This window comes from Trichosurus vulpecula, chromosome 2 (genome assembly GCF_011100635.1).
Source record: "Trichosurus vulpecula isolate mTriVul1 chromosome 2, mTriVul1.pri, whole genome shotgun sequence".
Taxonomy (NCBI): domain Eukaryota; kingdom Metazoa; phylum Chordata; class Mammalia; order Diprotodontia; family Phalangeridae; genus Trichosurus; species Trichosurus vulpecula.
This window is the reverse complement of record NC_050574.1, coordinates 15,447,554-15,469,561: the sequence shown is the minus strand read 5'-3', so window position 1 is coordinate 15,469,561 and position 22,008 is coordinate 15,447,554.

The window sequence follows — 22,008 nt, the reverse complement described above, 5'->3', positions numbered from 1 at the left end:
AGGGAACAATACATGTATATGTTGAAGAGCATAAAAGTCTTCTCAATTCAGAAGAAATAAAACAATAAGGAAATAGGGAGATGGGAGAGGCAAGGGAAGGGCCTCTGGAGGGGAGAGTGAGGGAATAGGTCAAAGGGGGTTATAGAAGGGTGTTTATATTCATGGGAATGGGTGGATAAGGGAGAGATGCTTGGCAGGGTGGGTGGGCCGAGTAATAGGAGGGCAAGGTAGTGGGTAGAGGAAGAGTAGTCAGGAGGGATAGGAAATAAGATATATGCACAAAGATAAAAACAACCATCAGGACTAGAATTTGTTAGGGAAAGTATATGTCTATATGTGTACATATGTATGTATGTATGTATGTGAATATATGTATGTAGTTATATGTTTACATCTGTATCTATATACAAATTTATCTGCACTTAATTGTAGCCTTTTGAGGGGAAGGAAGAAAAGGGGGAAAAAGAACAAAGTAAAAAGTGCACAGCAGAGAACAAAAGAAAGCTTACAAGGAAGCAAAGAAAAGATGGACAGCTCTCAACACAATGTGTAGTATTTATTACATAGGCTTTCTTTAAATGAAAATTTATTGCTATATGTTTTGAATCCTCTCTTATGTTCTGCTGTGAACATGATAGGCTTTTTACTTTTTCTTTGTATTTAAGTTTCAGTATTTAAGTTTATGATATGTTTCTTTTTCTTTTCTCTATTCTGTATTTGAGTTCTTGTCAGCTTTTTTTTGTATGAGTTGAGATGCAGCAAAGTATGGATCAACTCTCTGCTGCTTGTGCTAATTTTGTCCTAACAATTAACACCAAGACAACACAGGCACTCCATCAGCTACCACCACACCATCCATATGTGGAACCATCAGTTACAGCGAATGCTGTGGATAAGTACCTTGGTAGTGTACTTTCCAGGGATGTACACATTGATAATGAAGTTAACGCAAACATTGCCAGAGTTAGCTGAGTGTTTAGGAGGCTCCCAAGAAAAGTATGGGAGAGAAGAGGTATTAACCTGACCACCAAACTGAAGGTCTACAGAGCCGTTGTGCTAATCTCATTGTTGTATGCCTGTGAAACCCGGACAGTATACCAGCTCCATGCCAGGAAACTGAATCACTTACATTTGAATTGTCTTAGGAGGATTCTGAAGATCACCTGTCAGGATAAGGTACCAGACACTCCAACTACACTGCCAAGCATTCAAACTCTGCTTCAGAGAGTGCAACTCCCAATGCACTGGCCATGTTGTTCAAATGAAAAATGTATGCTTGCCAAAAAGAGTATTTTATGGAGAACTCACATAGGGCAAGTGTTCACATGGTGGTCAGAAAAAGCAATACAGGGACACTCTCAAAGTCTCTCTTAAGAAGTTTGGAATTGATTGTGTGACATGGGAGACACTGGCACAGGACCACTCAGCATGGAGTGTCCACATCAGAGAAGGTGCTGTGCTCTATGAGCAAAGCAGAATTGAAACAGCTCAAAGGAAATGCAGGATGTGCAAATTTGGAGTATCCATCCCAAATGTCCACACAGACCATTTGTGCCCAATCTGTGGTAGAGTATTCCAAGCTCACGTTGATCTGATCAGCCACAGTCAGACACATTGAAACTTGACTCTAGCATAGTGATGCCATTTTGGTCCTCTTTAAGAATGAAGGACAACAACCAAGCAACCAACCAACCAACCAACCAATCACCCAATTTGAGTGCTGGTGTTTGAATCTAATATTAAAAAAAACAACCCCAAACCAAAACTTCTGTTGTCCTTGCCATCTCTTCAAGCTATTGTCCTACATGCCTCCTCCCATTTATGGCCAGACTCCTAGGAAAATCTGTTTATCTTCCTTGTGTTCATTTATCTTCTCCACTTCTCAATGCATTACACACTGGCTTCTGGCTACATTACTCAACAGAACCTACTCTTTCTAAAAGGACCAGCGATCTCTTTATTGATAATTCTGATGGTTGTTTCTCAGCCCTCGTCCTTCTTGACCTCTCTGTAACATTTGACACTGTTGATTGCTCTCTCCTACTGGATACTCTACTCTTGGGTTTTCACACCATTGCTCTCACTTGTTTCTCCTTTTGTCCAACTGCTTCTTCTCAATCTCATTTGTTGGATCCCGCCCTATTACTGTCAATGTAACTCCCTGAAGGTTCTGTCCTGTTCCCCTCATCCTTTTTACCTCTACACTTTCTTGGTGACCTCATCAGGCCCCCTGGGCTTCACAGAATTTGAGAGTTGGAAAGTACCTCAGGAGCCATCTACTCTAATCTCCATCTGAGAGGAAACACCATGATGTCTTACCCAACAAGTGGTAGTCTGCTTGAAGACCTCTAAGGAGGGAGAACCCAGTACCCAGTACCTCTGGAGGCATCCCACTCCACTTTGGTATAGATCTCATTTTAGGACAAAGTATTTTCTGATACCAAACTTCACTTTGCCTCTGTAATATCTAGACATTTTTCCTAGCTCTACCCTGGAGGGTCAAAAAGAATAAATTTCATTCCTCCTTCACACAGTAGTCCCTAAGATAGTCTCCCTGAGTCTTTGAGCATTCTCAGTTCCCTTAACTGATTCTCCAATGATATGGACTCAAACTCCTTCCCTATCCTAGTTACCCCGCTCTGGACATGCTCCAGCTTATCAATGTCCTTCTTAAGTTGTGATATGCCCAGAACTGAACACAGTACTCCAGATGAAGTCTGATGAGGGCAGAATATAATGGGACGATCTCCCTATTCCTCTAAATTATGTCCCTCTTAATATAGCTCAAGACCACATCATCTTTTTTGGTTGCTACATGACATTGACTAATGTTGAGCTTATAGTCCAATTAAACCTCCTGACCCTTTTTTTAAAGGACAATGCTAACTGTGCTTCCCTTATCTCATACACATGAAGCTCATTATTTGTTCCCAAGTGCAAGACTTGAATTTATCTCCATAGCATTTCACCTTGCTCTAGCCTGTCAAGGTCCTTTTGGATCCTCTTGGTCTCATCCAGTGTGTTAGCTGTCCATTTCCACTCTGTACACCTGTAAATCTGATAAACATACCAAGTCATCAACCATATCCAAGTCATCAACAAAAATGTAATTAATATTTCCATGGAGATGACTCACAGATCTGTATTCCCACCCTGCTCTTTCTCCTGAGCTCTAGTCTCACATCAGCAATTGACTATTGGGCATTTTAAACTGGATTTTCCTGAGACATTTGAAACTCTGATCTGAAACTGACAAACATTTGAATTCTACTGCTCAGAGCGCAACTCTGATGTGCTGGCCACATTGTTCATACACCAAATGGACATTTGCCTAAAATGCCTATATGTACAAAAATATTTATAGTATCTCTTTTTTAATACCAAAGAATTGAAGACTGAGGGGATGTCCATCAATGGCCAAACAAGTTGGGATAGAAATGGGATAGAATACTGTAATGATGAAGGTTATGGTTTCAGAAAAATCTGGGAAGACTTATGTAAAATGATGCAAAACGTAGTGAGCAGAACTAGGTTCATGTTGCACACAGTAGCAGCAAAATGCTGAAGAGGCTTTCCACAGCTAACGATGAAATAGTAGAAGTTCTACTTTCTAAGCACCAGGTGTTAGCTGCCCTAATGTTTATCTGGGATATTGGGGGACATGACAATATCTCTGCTCATAAGTTTCTGGATGCTGCAAAACAAACTGAAGATAATATGCTTTTCTATACCATATTCCGCATTTTTGAACAACGAAATCAGCATTTACGAGGGAGCCCAAATTTCATGCCAGGAGAACACTGTGATGAACATGTTGCTTTTTTCAAACAAGTTTTTGGAGACCAAGCTCTAATGAAGCCTACAACTTTTTGAAGTCATTTGCTAGTTTTTACAAAAATTGTACAAAGTTAATTTACTGCATTAATAAAGCTCTTTGAACTACAATAAAAAACGATAATCAACTATGATCAATATAATGATCTGTGACAACTGCAAAGGATTCATGATGAAAAATGCTATCAACCTCCAGAGAGAGCTGATGGAATCTGAGCACAGATTGAAGGATATTTTTCCCCTCATTTATTTTCCTTGCTTCTCCTCAAGCTTCTCTCCCCCAACCTCTGCCTCATGGCTAATGTGGAAATGTTTTGTATGACTTCACATGAATAATGAATATTGTATTTTTTGCCTTCTCAGTGGGTGGAGGATAGGGTGGAATGAGGGAGAGAATTCAGAACTGAAAATAAAAATAAACATTTTAAAATAAAAAAGTTAATAGTATTATAATTGTGAATGACTGATTCTGTGTATATGAGAATCATACTAGAGGGGATTCAGGAGGTACTGTAGTGAATAGGTGCATCCCTATGTCCCATCCCCCAACAAGATTACCCCTAGTATTCTGAAAGAGTTTGAATTTTAGCCTCAGGGTGACCCTTTTTTGGGAACCTACATTTGTTAGTATGAGGGCAGATTGGACTGAAGATTGGAGTGCTACCAACAGCAAATTGAGAAAAATAGATCAACTTTCTGGAGGCTATGTCCAGGAGTGAGGGTGTCGATCCTGAAACTAAGGCTCTTACTGCAGCCTCACAACTGCCTGCAGAAGGAAGGCTGCCATTTCATCAAGCACTAAAGAGGAGCAGAGCGAATGTTTGCTGAAGTCTTCACCTTGGGAAAGAAGAAGATACTGGGGGAATCATTCCATAGAAGACCCAGCCCCCTTTTCCTGGCACAAAATTAGAGGTTGGAAGCCAGTGTCAAAAGGAGCTTGCTTCAGCCTCCGTTTTTTTTGGTCCCTTTCCTGTGCTCATTTCAAAGCCACCATCCAGAGCTCTCCAGCTGCTTTTCATAGGATGTTTTTTGCCAGTTTCTTGTGCTACTCTCACTCTCCCACACATGCTAATTAAATATTCCCCCACCTCCTCGGGGAGTACAGATTGAATATATTACAGAGACAGAAAAAACAAAGAGTGATAATTTGACAGTACGGCTATAATTATTTTGATAAAAAATGAGTTGCAAAGGGACACCATGAAGATTAGTGCCCCCCACCCCAACATAAAGATATGCTTTTCTTCATTAAATCTTTTTTCTGAGTTTACTTCTTAGCAATGTTTCATAAAAACAAAACACAACCACAAGCCTTAAAACAGAAGCACCACAAAAACTGAGTGCCAGCATGCCAGCCTCCTCAGCACCCCTGCCACTCAAGGGAGGAAACAACATTTGTGAAAGAGGGGCACGCCAGTCTGAAGTTACACCAAGTCATTCTTCAGGATCCTCAAGACAACCTGCTGGCTTCTTCTAGTGGCTCCTGACAATGTGACTGGTTAGTAGCAAGCGGTATAAAATAACATTGTAGCAAGGCAATAATCACAACATAGACGATAATTGTCAAAATGCCTATGTGGTTCTGTATCGCAAAATATAAGAGACTCTCCATATAGAGCGTAGAAGGAAACCATTTATTCAGACACCAGAGAACCAGGTCCTTAAGTCCAATCCGTCACAGCAGCAAAGAATTTAATACACGATATCACAGCAGAGAACCACTCCATCTCATAACCTTCCCACCCCTGCTTGGGCCTTACCACCAACAATCACTCGTAGCTCAGCCACCCCACATCTGCTCTCTCCCTCAGCTCTGACTGCTCTTGCAACATTTCCTCTGACACACATTCCTTTTCCTCTCAGCAAGCTCCTCCCACCACATATGAATTAGGCTTCCTAAGCAGGTCACATGACCTATTAATGGGTGGGAAAGATCTTCAAATTTAAATTGTTATTACACCATATATATTTTCCACAGAGAAAAACAACAACATTTAATTAGTTATAAAAAGACAACGTACTTCCTGGGCATTCCAGAACACAAAATGGCTCAGGAGGGGCCATTGCTTGTATGAAGAGTTATACTTTGGGGTTCCATTACAGAAATGCCATGAAGGTGGTATAATTGTTTTTGTTGAGGTTACCTTTAATTTTTCAGTCATCCAGGTTTTCAATATTAGACTTCAACTCTTCACTCTCTTTCATATCATATGTCCAACCACTTGCCAAAGCATATTGATTTTAACTCCACAATACCCCTTGCATTCTTCCCCTTCTCTATATCCACTCAATAACCACTTTTGCTCAGACCTTCATAATTTCTCACTTTGTTGGTGAGTTGTTGTCCTTTGTTCCTGAAGAGGACTAAAATGACATCACTATGTTGGAGTCAAGTTTCAGTGCGTCTGGCTGTGGTGGATCAGACCAATATGAACCTGGAAAGCTCTGCCACAGGTTGCACACAATTAATCTGCCTGAACATTCTGCCTGAACATTTGCAGTGAAAATATCTCTAAATTTGTGCATCTCATGTTTCTTTTTGAGCTACTGCAATTGTACTTCACTCATAGAACACAGAGCCTTCTTTGATATGGACATGCCATGCTGGGTGGTCCTGTGCTAGTGTCTCCTATGACACGCAAGTGATTCCAAAGTTCTTCAGAGAGACCTTGAGAGTGTCCTTGTAGGGCAGCTAGGTGTTGCAATTGATAGAGCTCCAACCCTGAAGTCAGGAGAGCCTGAGTCCAAATCTGTCCTTAAACACTTGACACTTGCTGTGTGACCCTGGGCAAGTCACTTAACTCCAATTGCCTCTTTAAAAAAGAGCAAAGAGAGTGTCCTTGTATTGCTTCTGACTTCCATGTGAGCACTTGTCTTGTGTGAGTTCTCCATAAAATAGTCTTTTAGACTAATGTAGGTTTGGCATTCAAACAATGTGGCCAACCCAACAGAGTTGCACTCTCTGAAGCAGAGTTTGAATGGTTGGCAGTTTAGCTCAGGAAAGCACCTCAGTATCAGGTGATCTTCAGAATCTTCCTCAGACAATTCAAATGGAAGTGATTCAGTTTCCTGGCGTGGTGCTGGCATACTGTCCAAGTTTCACAGGCATATAACAATGAGGTCAGCACCATGGCTCTGTAGATCATCAGTGTAGTAGTCAAATCCCTCTTTTCTCCCACACTTTCCTTCAGAGTCTCCCAAACACTGAGCTAGCTCTGGCAATGCATGCCTCAATCTCATCATCCTTGTGTACATGTGTGGAAAGTCTACTGCCAAAGCAAGTGAACTTATTCACAGCATTCAATATTTCTCCATTTGCTATAACCAATGGTTCCACATATGGATGATGTGGTGCTGGCTGGTGGGGAACCTGTGTTTTCTTGGAGTTAATTGTTAGGCCAAGATTAGCACAGGCAGCAGAGAATCAGTCCATACTTTGTTGCACCTTGGCTTCAGAGTTTGCAGTGTGCACAATCAACTGTGAACAAAAAATTATGCACCAACTCTCCCTTCACTTTGTCTTGGTTTGTAGCTTTTCAAGTATCAAAGACTGCAGTAGTCAACTAACTGGATCCCCTGCCTCTAGTTTCTTCCCTCTATAACATATCCTTCATAGAGCTATCAAAGCGATATTTCCAAAGCACAGGTTTGACCATGTCACTACCATGCTCAAAAAGCTGCAGTGGATCCCTATTACTTGTAGGATCAACTGCAAATCACTCTGTCATAGAAAGTCCTTCATACCATGGATTCAATTCATATTTCAATATTATTTTATATTTCTCTCCTTCCCATAGTCTTTCATCTAGTCAAATTGTCCTTTTCTCATGCTATTACTTCTCTGCATTTTTGTCGTCCATGGCAAGAATGTGTTCTCCCTTCCCCTCTGCTTCTTAGAATTATTTTTAACCCCCAAAGTTAAACTCAGGAGTTCTTAACTGATTTTCCCAGCTGCTAGTGTCTCCTGAAACTGACCTTGTGTTTGTGTGCATACATGTCGATTCTTCCAATGGAATGTCCGGTCCTTGAGGGCAGCAGCTACTTCGTATTTTTTTCTCTTTGTATCTTTATCATGTAGCACATAGTAGGTGCTTAATAAATACTCCTTAATTATTGGTTGATTGATGACTTCAATTTTCCCAGTAAATTAATGAGGAATAGCCCTCTGCTGGGAGTGGGGGACTTGTGTAGGGTTTTGAGGAGAGAGGAGAAACTTTTGAAGAGCTTTAATGGGAGTTGGGTAGAATCAACTGGGGAAGAGAAGAAAGATTACTGAATTTCTGTGAGGCTGCAGTTAAATGTGTAGCAGACCATTTGGTCTAAATTCCCCATTCAGCATCTTCTGAGTTAAAGCGAGAGATGGATAGTAGGTTTAAGTAATGGTCAGGATTTGTTAAGGCACAGGTTGCAATAGAAGCAAGGGATTCAAGAACTGGAGACAGTGTAGGGTTGAACTAGTTAACTAAGAGGTTGAGGGCTGGAAGTGAAGGAAGTGAATTATATCTTTAGTTTCCCCTTCATGATGTGTTGTGGTGGAACTGTCTCAAAGAATTCAGAGTCAGACTACCTCTAATCCAAGTAGAGCCATCTATTGAGATTGATGCCTCTCAAGAAGCAGGCTAAGTTCCAAGGGGAACCAGCAACTTTAGACAAAGCAAGATGGATTTTTATAGGGTAAAGATGCAATTACACAACAGAAATTATTATTATATTAATATATAATATGATATGATATATGATATAATATAATATAATACAATATAATATAAATATTATAAAAAGGCAGGAAGGGTTTGTTAAGGGATTAGGTAACAGGGGAGGGGTCCCAGCCACAGTGGAACTGTGCGTACGATTACCCACAATGCATACAGAAAACCCCATTTTTTTTCTCTTAACTTTCCTAGCTTATTCAACAATGTCCTCATTTTTTTGGGGGTACATAGGTACGATAATGATATTGTAATAAGCCTTTCTATGTCATAAGTTCCCTCTAGGTCAGTTCTTTACTATTACTACCTAGCTGCCTACTTAGGGAAAGTCCCTTCTATTGTTTTGTTTCTTCACCATGAAGCTTTTTGAAACAGTCATGTTCAATGTCTCCGCTTCTCCAACACCAACTCCCTAAAACCCTTATCATCAGAGGTCTTTGATTCTATCACTTGTCAGAGGCTGCCGGGCATAGGAAAGAGAGTACTAGACATGGAGTCAAGATCCCTGAGTGATATCTCCCCTCAGGTACTCATTAGCTGTGCAACTCCGGGCACTTGAGTCTTTGGGTTTACCAAAGGCTAGATTACCGTGGTCATTTACAACTGTGTCTAGAATACCTAATCTATTTCACTAACCTCCTATTCTCTTTTTTAAGCCAGGACCAGATAGTTTAGATAATTACCATTTTATAATGCAGTTTGAGATCCAGTATGGCTAGGTCACCTTCCTTCACAGTTTTTTCATTAATTCCGTTGATATCCTTGACCTTTTGTTCTTCCAGATGAATTTTGTTGTTGCTTTTTCTAGCTCTATAAATGACTTTTTTTTGGGGTAGTTTGATTGATATGACACTGAATAAGTAAATTAATTTTGATAGAATTGTCAAATTTGTAATATTGGCTCAGCCTACCCATGAGCCATTGACTTTTTTCCAATTGTTCAGATCTGACTTTATTTGTGTAAGAAGTTTTTGTAATTGTATCCAACATTTGCAAATATTTAATATTGTCTACAGTTATTTGAAATAGAATTTCTCTTTCTATCTCTTGCTTCTGGGTTTTGTTGGTTATATATAGAAATGCTGATGATTTACATGGCTTTATTTTGTATATTGTATTTTATCAGGCTTGCTGTGGTACTGCCTGCTATGAGCTTGCATGGGCACTGCCTGTCCTGGACTATGCCCTGTTTTTACCTGAATGAGACAGGTATTTTCTGCTGTTGAAGTTTAAACTCTGCCCACCCAGAGATGCCAAAAACTGTTGGGGTTTCATGATATGTTGTGTCAGACTACCTCTAATCCAAGTGTAGGCATTGATTGAGATTGATGGGCTAAGTTCCAAGAGGAACCAGCAACTTCAGGGAAGGCAAGATGGATTTTTATAGGGTAATGATGCAATTACATAACAGAAATTATGAATATTAAAAAGGCAGGAGGGGTTTGTTAAGGGATTAGGTAATAGGGGAGGGGTCCCAGATACAGTGGAACTATGTATACCATTACCCACAATGTATACAGAAAAACCCATTTGGGGGGTGCATATGTATGAAAATAATATTATAATAAGCCTCTCTATGTCCTAAGTTCCCTCTAGGTCAATTCTCTACTATTACTGCACAGGTGCCTACTTAGGGAAAGTCCCTTCTATTGTTTTGGGGTCCACATGCTGCTTGGGTGTCCTGGTGGTGCTGCTTTCTGATTGGCTGGCTGTTGTGGTCCTGTCTAAGGCTAGATGTTTGTGGTTGTGTTTGAGTGCACGGACACACCTACAGTTTCTGTGGGAAATATGAGGAGTCGGTCTGGGAGCAGTGCCTAGCTAGAGGCTAGGACACACCTGCTGTTCTGTGGGAAATAGGTGTCCATGGACACACCTGTTGTTCTAGTAAGCAATGAGGCATATATGAAGAAGTTAGGATATTGAGTGTGTGTGTCTTTGTCTGTGTGTGGGTGTCTAGGTAGGTGCAGTGCACCTGCTGTTCAGTGGGGCCTATAAGGAAGTTAGAATATTGGGGCTGGGGGTAGCTTCATTAGGATTCCATTATTCCACCCCTCAAAGATCTAGGGTCCAAATTCATTTGGGAAAAGGGACAAAGGTCTCTGCTTCTGTAGTTTCTTCAAGCTGAAAAGGGGTGTAGAGCTGTCCCTGCCTCGATGGGTCCAGTGGAGGAGGTAGACTGGACCTCAGGATGGGTCACATCCAGGGGATGATGGGTGATTGTGGGCTGGTTTCCACTGAGTGCCGCCAACTCTAGGTGAATTGGCCTGTACTCTGAGAGACACAAATCTGACAGGTGAGTTCAATATGCAGGTCCCCAGATGTAAGTAGAAAGATATGTCTAGTAACAGGCAGTTGATTAGGTCAAGTACCCATTTACTAAATTATTTAGTCTGTAGAAAGGAATATAATTTTAGGCTGAATAGATCTTTTACTGAATACTTGCTCTAATTAGAGAAATTTGCCATAAAAGGAAAAAGCAGGGACAAGCCAGATATGAAAGGATAAAACGTCCTTAACTCTGTTTGAATTCAGATAAGAGTCACTTTAATTCCACCTGATAGCCAGACTCAGGAATAGCCAGGTGGGAAACAATCCTTTTCAAAGGAAGATAATGGGCAATCTGAGCCAGGAGGGTCCATCTTAGATTGAGGCTAAGATAGTCCTCTGGACTCTTCCCAGAAGCGAAACTCCACCTGTAGCAGGATCACATTCGTGTATCTTGTGGCATTTCTCTCAGATACTGTTTTGATGCAGACAACTATATCTAAATTCAAATTCAAAATAAAATCAGTGCAGTCCCAAGGGCTTTTAACTCAAATGGCAAGTATCACCAATCACAGCTTAGGGATAGGTATAATTGTTTTTACTTTTATGGAGTTGCAGTAAGTAATAAAAATTTACTATGACTTACATACATGAGATTTCACTTAACATACATAAGTTTACAATTTATCGGTAAGCCAAGTTCATTGTTTAGGAGCTCCATAACCCAAACAAGCTTTTTGTTTCCTCCAGGGCTGATGATCTTGCCCACTGGATAGTTTCTGGGGATTTGGAAAGTTTACAAATAAATTGTCTTGGGCTGGAAAATTGTTTTGCTCAATCTTTTTGTTAGTTCTGCTATCCCAGAATTCATTTTAAGGCATTATTCTATAGTTGTTTGGAGGCTAATTTGGGAGAGTTTAGGCAATTTCTTGACTTATTCTGCCATCTTAGGTCCCAGTAGTCTCAACTATTTGGGAGAGGGGCACTTTTATGATAGCCTTTATTGTGTCCTGCGAGGTTTGGGGTCTAAGAAGTACACTTGCTTTTATCAGCAGCGCTGGACTTGGTTTCTTTCAGTCTTGTTATATTCTGGGTAAGGTTGAGACTAGCCAGTAGAAATACTCTAACTTCACATTATCCAAGGGTCAAGATATATTATAGCTATGCCTGTGGTCAGTCATGTAGGGTTGCCCTTTTCAAGGGAGGGAAGAGAATGGAGACTATGTCAGGAAGATCTTTTCACAAATTTCAACATTGTGATTATCTTCCCAGGCTTTTTCATGGGTCCAAGTTTGCCTTGCAGGACTGGCTTAACATTCTAAAGTGATGCTCAGGGACCTTTGGTTAAAAGCCTGCACACCTGTTCCACTTGCTTGGCAAGTTGCTGATTCGTTAGAAATAACCGCCATTATCAGTTGTATCTCCTATTTCAGGGGCCTGATGACATTTCAGTGCCTAATCCAGTATCCAATAGGCTTGGCAGCTAATAGAGAGAATAATTAGAGTATCCGTGATGATACACATCTTTCTGTTTCTAAGTCTAGTGCCTTATCCATCACTGCTGTTTCTCTACCAACAAATCAACTAAGTTTGACAGTTTCTGCAATGTTCCACACCCATAGTCCTTCACCTGTCCAAGAAAAGGAGGGAGTTGCATTTTCTCATTTCTTTTCTGAGAGTAAGATTGGTCATTATAACTTCATAGAGTTAATTTTTCTTTTGTTCTTTCAGTTTATGTTGTGGTAGTAATGTGTTAATTGCTCTCCTTGAAAGATAGGTGGACAGGGCATTGGACCTATAGTCGGGAAGATTTGAGTTGAAATGTGACCTCAGACACTTCCTATCTCTGTGACTGTGGACAAGTCACTTACCATTTATTTGCCTCAGTTTCTTTAACTGTTTAAATGGGGATAATATTTGCACCTATGGCAGTGGTGCAGTAGATAGAGTGCCTGGCCTGAATTCAGGAAGACCTGAATTCAAATCCATCCTCAAACCCTTATTAGCTTTGTGACCATGGGTAAATCACTTAACCTCATTTGCCTCAGTTTCTTCATCTGTAAAGTGAGCTGGAGAAGGACATGGCAAACCACTTTAGTATCTTTGCCAAGAAAACCCCAAATGGGGTTACAAAGAGTTGGACATGACAGAAAAATGACTGAACAAGAAAATAATTGCATCCCAGTGTACTCATGATGATCAAATTAAATTTTTGTGAAGTGCTTAGCAAACTGCTAGTTATTATGATTAGTGTGCTCACTTCATTTTTCATCAGTTCATAATAAGCCTTTCCATGGTCTTTCATGCTCTTCATGCTTTCCCTTCAACACCCCCTGATATTTTATTTCAATGCAAAACAACAAGACACTTGAGAATCCAAGGCTACTTTGTTGGAAAACTGGGGAAGTTACTTGGCCAAACTTTCAAGACCAAAATCTCTTTCTGGAATTCCTGTAGTTTCTTCCAGTTTCAGAGACTCAGTTTAAAAAGGCAGGGCTGTCTCACATAGCCAAGCTTATTATCTGCAAATTTCAGGATGTCTTCAATTTTTATTTCAAAGTTCTAACTTCAGCTTTCCAGGCCAGCCTGTTCTGAGATGGGACAGAGCAGCAAATCAGGACAATAATACCAGCTAGAGGAAAAGAGGTAGCTTTCTCAGGACTGCAGGTATTGCACTGGTTTAGACTCTCCACCCCATGTTAAGAATCTGTGGTATGGGCATAAAAAAATAACAAAGAGAAAATCATAGTCAAAGCCCAGTTTTCTCCCATTATAAATTTCCCCAAGTCTAACAAATTCATAATCAAAAGCATCATACCTTGCTTCTTAATTCCTTGTGTATATCCTGGTTTATAAATTTAATCTGTACTTCCAAACCACAATCTTGGACCAAGAAGTCACTTCTTCCCCTCCTCCCCCCCTTTTTTTGCTTCCTTTATCAGCCAGGCTTTTTAACAATTACGACTCAGACCAAATACTACTTGAAGGCCAATCAGACTTTTTTTTGCTAAGTTTCTCATGGAAACTTTTCCTTCTCTTTTTTTTCCTTCTGACTCCAATTATAGTAGGGGCCTATTTCCCTTTCTCAATGACACATGTAAGCAGACAATGAAAACAGTATTGAAAATTAATTGGAAATGAAATAACCTAATCCTAAAGAATGAGTGGGTCAAACAACAAATCATAGAAACAATCAATAGCTTCATCTGAGGGAATGACAATCATGAGATAACATATCAAAATTTAAGGAGTGCAGTGAAAGCAGTTCTTAAGGAAAGTTTTATATCTTTAAATGTTTACATGAATAAAATAGAGAAAGAGGAGAGCAGTGAATTGGGCATGCAACTAAAAAAGCTAGAAAAAGAACACATTAAAAATCCCCAATTAAATACTAAATTAGAAATTCTGAAAACCAAAGGAGAGGTTAATACAGTAATAAAGTAATAAAGAGCTGGTTTTATGAAAAAACCAATAAAATAGTTAAACTTTTGGTTAATTGGATGAAATAAAGAAAGAAGAAAACCAAATTACCATCATCAAAAATAAAAAGGTTGAATTCACCACCAATGAAGAGGACATTAAAACAATAATTAGGAGCTATTTTGCTCAATTGTATGTCGACAAATATGACAATCTTTGTGAAATGGATGAATATTTAAAAAATATAAATTGCCCAGATTAACAGATGAGGAAATAAAATACTTAACCTCATTTCAGAAAAGGAAATTGAACAAGCTATCAGTGAACTCCCTAAGAAAAAATATCCAGGGCTAGATGGATTTACAGGTAAATCTATTACACATTTAAAGAACAATTAATTCCAATGCTATATAAACTATTTGGGAAAATAGGGGAAGGAGTCCTCCCACATTCTTTTTATGATCCAAAGATGGTGCTGATACCTAAATGGGAAAGAGCCAAAAGAGAGAAAGAAAATTATAGACCAATTTCCCTAATGAATATAGATGCAAAAATTTTAACTAAAATATTAGCAAATATAGACCTAACGAATATAGATTTCCCTAATGAATATAGATGCAAAAATTTTAACTAAAATATTAGCAAAGAGAATACAGCAACTTATCATGAAGATAATACATTATGATCAGGTAGGATTTATACCAGGAATGCAGGGCATTTTCAATATTAGGAAAACTATCAGCATAATTTCTCATATCAATAATAAAGCTAACAGAAATCATATGATTATCTCAACAGATGTAGAAAAAGCTTTTTGACAAAATGCAACACCCATTCCTCTTAAAAACACTAAAGAGCATAGGAATAAACGGACTCTTCCTTAAGATGTTAAGTAGCCTCTATCTACACATGTATGTGTATTGGGCATAATTTAGAAGCATTTCCAATAAGGTCATAGGTGAAACAAAGATATCCATTATCATCACTGTTATTCAATATTGTACTAGAAATGTTAGCTTTAGCAATAAGAAAAGAAAAAGAAATTGAAGGAATTAGAAAAGGCAAAGAAGAAACAAAACTCTCACTCTTTGCAGATGATATGATGGTATACTTAAAGAATCCTAGAGAAATGAGTAAAAAACTACTTGAAATAATAAATAGCTTTAGCAAAGTTGCAGGATATAAAATAAACCCACATAAATCATTGGCATTTCTCTACATTACTAACAAAGCCCAAGAGCAGAAAGAGAAATTCCATTTAAAGTGACTGTTGACATTATAAAATATTTGAGAGGCTACTTGCCAAGACAAACCTAGGAACTATATGAACACAATTATAAAACACTTTTTACACAAATAAAGTCAGATCTAAACAATTGGAAACATACCAGTTGCTTGTGGGTAGGCTGAGCTAATATAATAAAAATGACAGGGTCAGCTAGGTGGTGCACTGGATAGAGCACCAGCCCTGGAGTCAGGAGGACCTGAGTTCAAATCTGAATTCAGACACTTGACACTTACTAGCTGTGTGACCTTGGGCAAGTCACTTAACCCCAACTGCCTCACCTTCCCCTATCCTAAAAAAATCACACATAATAAACATAACAATTTTACCTAAATTAATATACTTATTCAGTGACATATCATCAAACTACCAAAAATTATTTTATAGAGCTAGAAAAAATAACAAAATTCATCCAGAAGAACAAAAGGTCCAGAATATCAAGAGAATTAGTGAAAAGAAATACAAGGGAACATGGCCTAGCTATACCAGATCTTGAATTGTATTATAAAGCAACAATTATCTAAGCTACTTAGTATTGGCTAAGAAATATAATGGTGGATCAAGTGAAACAGGTTATGTACATAAGATACAGTAGTCAATGACTATAATAATCTACCATTTGATAAACCCAAAAACTCCAGCTTCTGGGATAAGAACTCACTATTGACAAAAACTGCTGAGAAAACTAGAAAAATAGTATGGCAGATACTAGACATAGACCTTACACTATATAGCAAGATAAAGTTGAAATAGGTATATGATTTAGATATAAAGGCTGATACTATAAGCAAAGTAGGAGAGCAAGAAATAGTTAACTGATCAGATTTATGGAGAATGGAAGAATTTATGACCAAAAAAGAGATAGGGAACATTATGAAATGCAAAATGCATAATTTTGATTACATGAAATTGAAAAGTTTTTGTACTAAGCTAATGCAACCAAGATTAGAAGGGAAGCAGAAAGCTGGGAAACAATTTTTATAGCCAGTGTCTCTGATAAAGGCCTCATTGCTAAAATATATAGAGAACTGAGTCAAATTTATAAGAATACAAGTAATTCCCCAATTATTATTTTTTTTTGTTTTTTGACAGGGCAATTGCCCTAGATCACACAACTAGTACATGTGTCAAATGTCTGAGACTGGATTTGAACCCAGATCCTCCTGACTCCAGGGCCAGTGCTCTAATCACTGTGCCACATAGCTGCCCCTCATTCCCCAATTGATAAGTGGTCAAAGGTCAGAGGAAGAAATTAAAGATATCTACAGTAATATGAAAAAATGCTCTGAATCATTATTGATTAGGGAAATACAGATCAAAAGAACTCTTAGGTACCACATCTCTCTTGTCAGATTGGCTAATATGACAAAACAGGAGAATTATAAATGCTAGAAAATTGGAACACTATTGCATTGTTGGTGGAGTTGTGAACTGACCCAACCATTCTGGAGAGCAATTTGGAATGATGCTGAAAGGGCTATAAAACTGTGCATGCCCTTTGACCCAACAATGCTGCTTCTAGTGCTGTATCCCAAAGAGATAACACAAATGGGAAAAGGACCCACATGTACAAAAATATATAGCTGCTGTTTTTGTGGTGGCAAAGAATTGGAAATGAGGGGGATGCCCATCAATTGCGGAATGGAAGAACAAGTTGTGGTATATGAATGTAATGGAATACTATAGTGCTATAAGAAATGAAGAGCAGACAGACTTCATATTAACCTGGAAAGACTTATATGAACTGATGCTGAGTGAGGGGAGCAGAACCAGGAGAACATTGTACAAAATTACAGACAAATTCTATCTGTGATGACTAAATTTGATAGACTTGGCTCCTCTCAGCAATGCAGGGTTCTAAGACAACCCCCAAAAAATCATGATAGCAAAAAATGATTCACATCCAGAGAAGGAATTGCAGAGTCTGAATGCAAATTATAGAAAAGTATTTGCTTTCTTTTTAATTTTAATTAATTGATCTATTTATTTGTTGTGCTTCATTCCATTGGTTATAATTCTTCTTTACAACTTGAGTATTGTGAAAATATGTTTAATGTGAAGGTATATGTAGAACCTACTGTATATCAGATTACATGCTGTCTTGGGTGGGGAGGAGAAAGGAGAAGGAGGGGGAACAATTTGGAACTCAAGAACTTGTAGAACTGAATGTTGTAAACTAAAAATAAATTTAAAAGGAAAAAATGCTCTAAGTCACTATTGATTAGAGAATTGCAAATTAAAATAACTCTGAGGTACCATATCACACCTATCAGATTAGCTAACATGACAAAACTGGAAAATGATAAATGTTGGAGAAGATGTGAGAAAATTGGAACACTAAGGCATTGTTGGTGGAGTTGTGAACTGATCCAACCATTCTGCAGAGCAGCTTGGAACTATGCCCAAAGGGCTATAAAACTGTGCATTGACCCAGCAATACCAGCAGTAGGTCTGTATCCCAAAGAGATCATAAAAATGGGAAAAGGACCCACATGTACAAAAATATTCCTAGCAGCACTTTTTGTGCTGGCCACGGATTTGAAATTGAAAGGATGTCCATCAATTGGGGAATGGCTGAACAAGTTGTGGTATATGAATGTGATGGAATATTATTGTTCCACAATAAATGATGAGCAGGTGGAGTTCATAAAAACCTGGAAAGACTTGAATGAACTGATGCTGAGTGAAGTGAGTAGAACCAGGAGAACTTTGTACACTGTAACAGCGACATTGTGTGATGACCAACTTTGATAGACTTAGCTCTTCTCAGCAATGCAAGGATCTAAGAGAATTCCAAAAGAATCAAGATGGAAAATGCCATCCAAATCCAAAAAAAGAACTACAGAGTCTGAATGCAAAGTGAAGCATACTATTAGCTCTCTTTTTTCTTCTTTATCTTGATTCCTCACATTGATTCTAATTCTTCTTTACAATATGACTAATATTTAATATCAGTGTGTATATAGAGCCTGTATATAGGGTTGTATGTCATCTTGGGGAGGGGGAGAAAATTTAGAATTCAAAATCTTACAGAAGTGAATGTTGAAAACTAAAACTAAAAAAAATTAAAAAAGTCCCATGGCCTTTCCTGGTTCATTGGCCAGAGGATCTGGACTTTGTGAGCTGTTCACACAACACAGGTTCAATATAGGTTTGGCATTCCCACAAAGCTATCCCTGTGTCTTGAGAGATTGTGATAGATTTCATAGTTTATAATTTAAGTTTTGAATAAATTTTAATGCACAAAAAGTTAGTGGACATGTTCAATTTAAGATATCTCATCAGTTTAAGATGGCTTAATGGTAGTTGGAGATGTGAGATCGGAGGTAATCAGAGAGACTGGGGTAGAAAAGGTGGACTTGGGAATATCTTCTATGGCAATTAAATCCACTGGAACTGATGAGCTCACCAGTGGTATAGAGGGAGAAGAGAAGAGGGAGCAGGACAGAACTGTGAAAGACACTTATAGTTAAAGATCTGGAAGAGGATCCAGCAAAGGAGACCAAGGAGAAACAATGTGACAGAAGGAGCAGAATCAGGAGAGAGTGGTATCCCAAAAACCTAGAGTAAAAAGAATATAAAGGAGGAAAGGGTGATCAAAAGTGTCAAAGGTTGCAGAGAGGCCAAGACGAGAAAATGTAGAGAGAATGATCATGTGTTAGATGCATTGAAAACAGGATTCTTGTTCAGTTATGGGTTATAGTAGGTGGTGGATGAGGCCTTTTCTGGCTATAAAATTCTAGGATTTGCCTATAGCATTTTACATTTTTGGTCTGTCCTCCATTTAAAAAAATTTATTCTTTTATGTCAGTTATTTCCAGAAATATTCCACCCTTTCACTTCCCATAAATGAGCCCTCTTTTGTCACAGAGAAAATATATTAAGCAAAACCAGTCATGCAGGGACTGGAACTAGCAATGTACATAAAAATTGGCAGCCATTGTTTCTCCCCTCTCAAATGAAAGGTGAAAATTATTTTTAAAATTCCCTTTCTGGGCCAAGGGCAATCCTTATAAGTACTCATTTTGGTCATCATTTTGGCATTCTTTTCATTTTCATTATTATAATAATTGTGTATATTGTCTTCTTGGTTCTACTCCACTTTGGATTAGTTCATAGAAGTCTTCTCATATTTTTCTGAATTCCTCACTTTGTCATTTTTATGGTGCAATCTTATTCCATTTCACTGTTGCATTTGCCACAGTTTAAATATCTAATCTCTACTTGTATCTACTTTTTATTTAACTTTTATTTACCCTCCCCACTCCTTGCTTTTGGATCAGTTTTATTTCCAAGTGTGTCTTATTCTAGCTCTAATCAATAAGCAATTACTTGTAACAATTTTTTTTAAACAGAAGGAAAAAGGAAGTCTGATAAAACTAACCAACACATCAACTGAATTTGACAGTAATGTTCCATACCCATAGTTCCTCACCTCTCCAATTAAAGGAAGGAGGTGCATCTTCTCAACTCTTCTTTTGGAACAAGCTTGGTCTTTTTTTTAGCCATTGTTCCTTTCATTTACATTGCAGTCATCTTGTATATTGCTTTCTGTATTCTAAACACTTCACTTTGTGTCAATTCAAAATGTCTTCCTATGCTTTTCTGAATTCTTAATATTTATGGCTTATGAAGCTGAAATATTCCCTATGTTCATGCACTATAACTTGTTTATCTGTTTATCAATGGACATCTACTTTGTTTGCAATCCTTTGCTAACAAAAAAGGGTGCTACTATGAATATTTTGGAATATATGAGACTTTTTCAACCCTCTTGGGTATACTCCTAGCAGTGGGAGCTCTGGATCAGAGGCACATTTTTAGTGACTTTTTTCTATAATTCCAAATTGTTTTCCAGATGTTTGAACCCCCACTCTTTAATTTTGATTCTATTTAGATCTTTCTGAGCTAAATGTGTTTCTATTATGTAGGTTTATCTTGGATTATGTTTTCAAATATATTTATCATTTTCTTTCATTTTTATTAGGGGAATTTAGCCCATTTGCATTTAGCAATATCATTTTTAGGATTATTTTTTTCCTTTGGTCATTTTCTCAGAAGGGAGTATGTACTTTCTTATTATTTTTAAAATCCTTTCTATCAATCCATATGTAACATAACCATTCTAATCAAAGTTTCTCCACCTAATATTAATAGCTTTGTTGGTTACTCCACTTTGAAGTTCCCTTTTTGTCAACGATAAGGACTTTCTTTTTTTATTGGCCTTCTCCCTTCTCTTTTTTCCTTAGATTTTCTCTATTTCTTTGAAAGACACACCTGAAACCTTGAGAGATTTAGTTGGCACTAGGCTTTGAGAGTTCTCCTAGGATGGTAGTGCAGTGGAAAAGGAGTTGATCAGTAGTCCCATAACCTTTTGTTTCTCCACAGCAAAATGGATGAAATTACAAAAGGTAAGAAGTAAGAGTGTAAACAAGGTGTTATGGTCATAATGTAAAGTGTAAAGAAGCATGTCCTCTTGTTTGCCCTTTTAAGATATGAATAATTTCTCCAATCAAGCTTCATACAATTAGAGGGCAGTGAGCCATTGAATGGCCAAAGAATTTGCCACACCTGGGGAGGTCTTTTAAAAAGCAAGATACATATTTTACCTGGCGAGTCAGTTGAGACAGGAGATATCTCTGAGGAGTATCAATTTTGAAAGCAGAGAAGAGATCCAGTTATAGAAGAAGAAATTAGTCTTGAAGAAGGAATTGTTCTTCATCCCTTCAGAGGGTGGGAGAGTATTTCTCTATCATCCTCCCCCAATTGGCTTGCATCTTGTAGTGAAGCAAACCTTCCATTAGGAGATACTGCATCCAGCAGAGAGCAGGCATAGATATTTAAGGTATGAGACCAGTGGAGAGCTATAGCTAGCTCTGCTAGTATAGATACCACATCTAGGGGAACAGGATGATGACAGCACAAGAAAGAAAAGGATATCAAGGACCTGTAATACTGGAGGTGCTAGTTCCTTTAGTCATGTGTGTTAACTACCTATACTCCTCTCCACTAGTTTACTCTTCCCATTGATTTTGTATGTATTTTTGGGAGAGTGTGCCCCCAGTTTACAAGAGAATCTTTTGTAGCTACTTTTCCTATAATGCTGTCTCAGCAAGTGTCTTTGCTTTGAGCTAATTTTGTCCACAGGCTGACCACTAAAGTGACTTGTCCCTCCTATAGTGTTATATTCAGTTTTTTTCAGGCCATGTTATTTTTTAAGTTAATTTTTTTTGCCTTTTTGGATATTGTATTCCAATACTTTCCCTTCCTTTTGGTGTTTGTAGTGGAGTCTTATGTGAATCTGACTGTGATTCCTTTGTTTTTGAACTTTTTCTTTCTGGTTGCTTAAAGTATTTATTTTTTTGTTTGACCCGGAAGCTTTGGATTTTGACTGTGACATTTCTGGGTACTCTCAGTTTGGTGATTGCAGAGATGACTAGTGGGTTTTTCCTATTTTCACATTGCATTCTGGTTCTTATAGATCTGGGAAGTTGA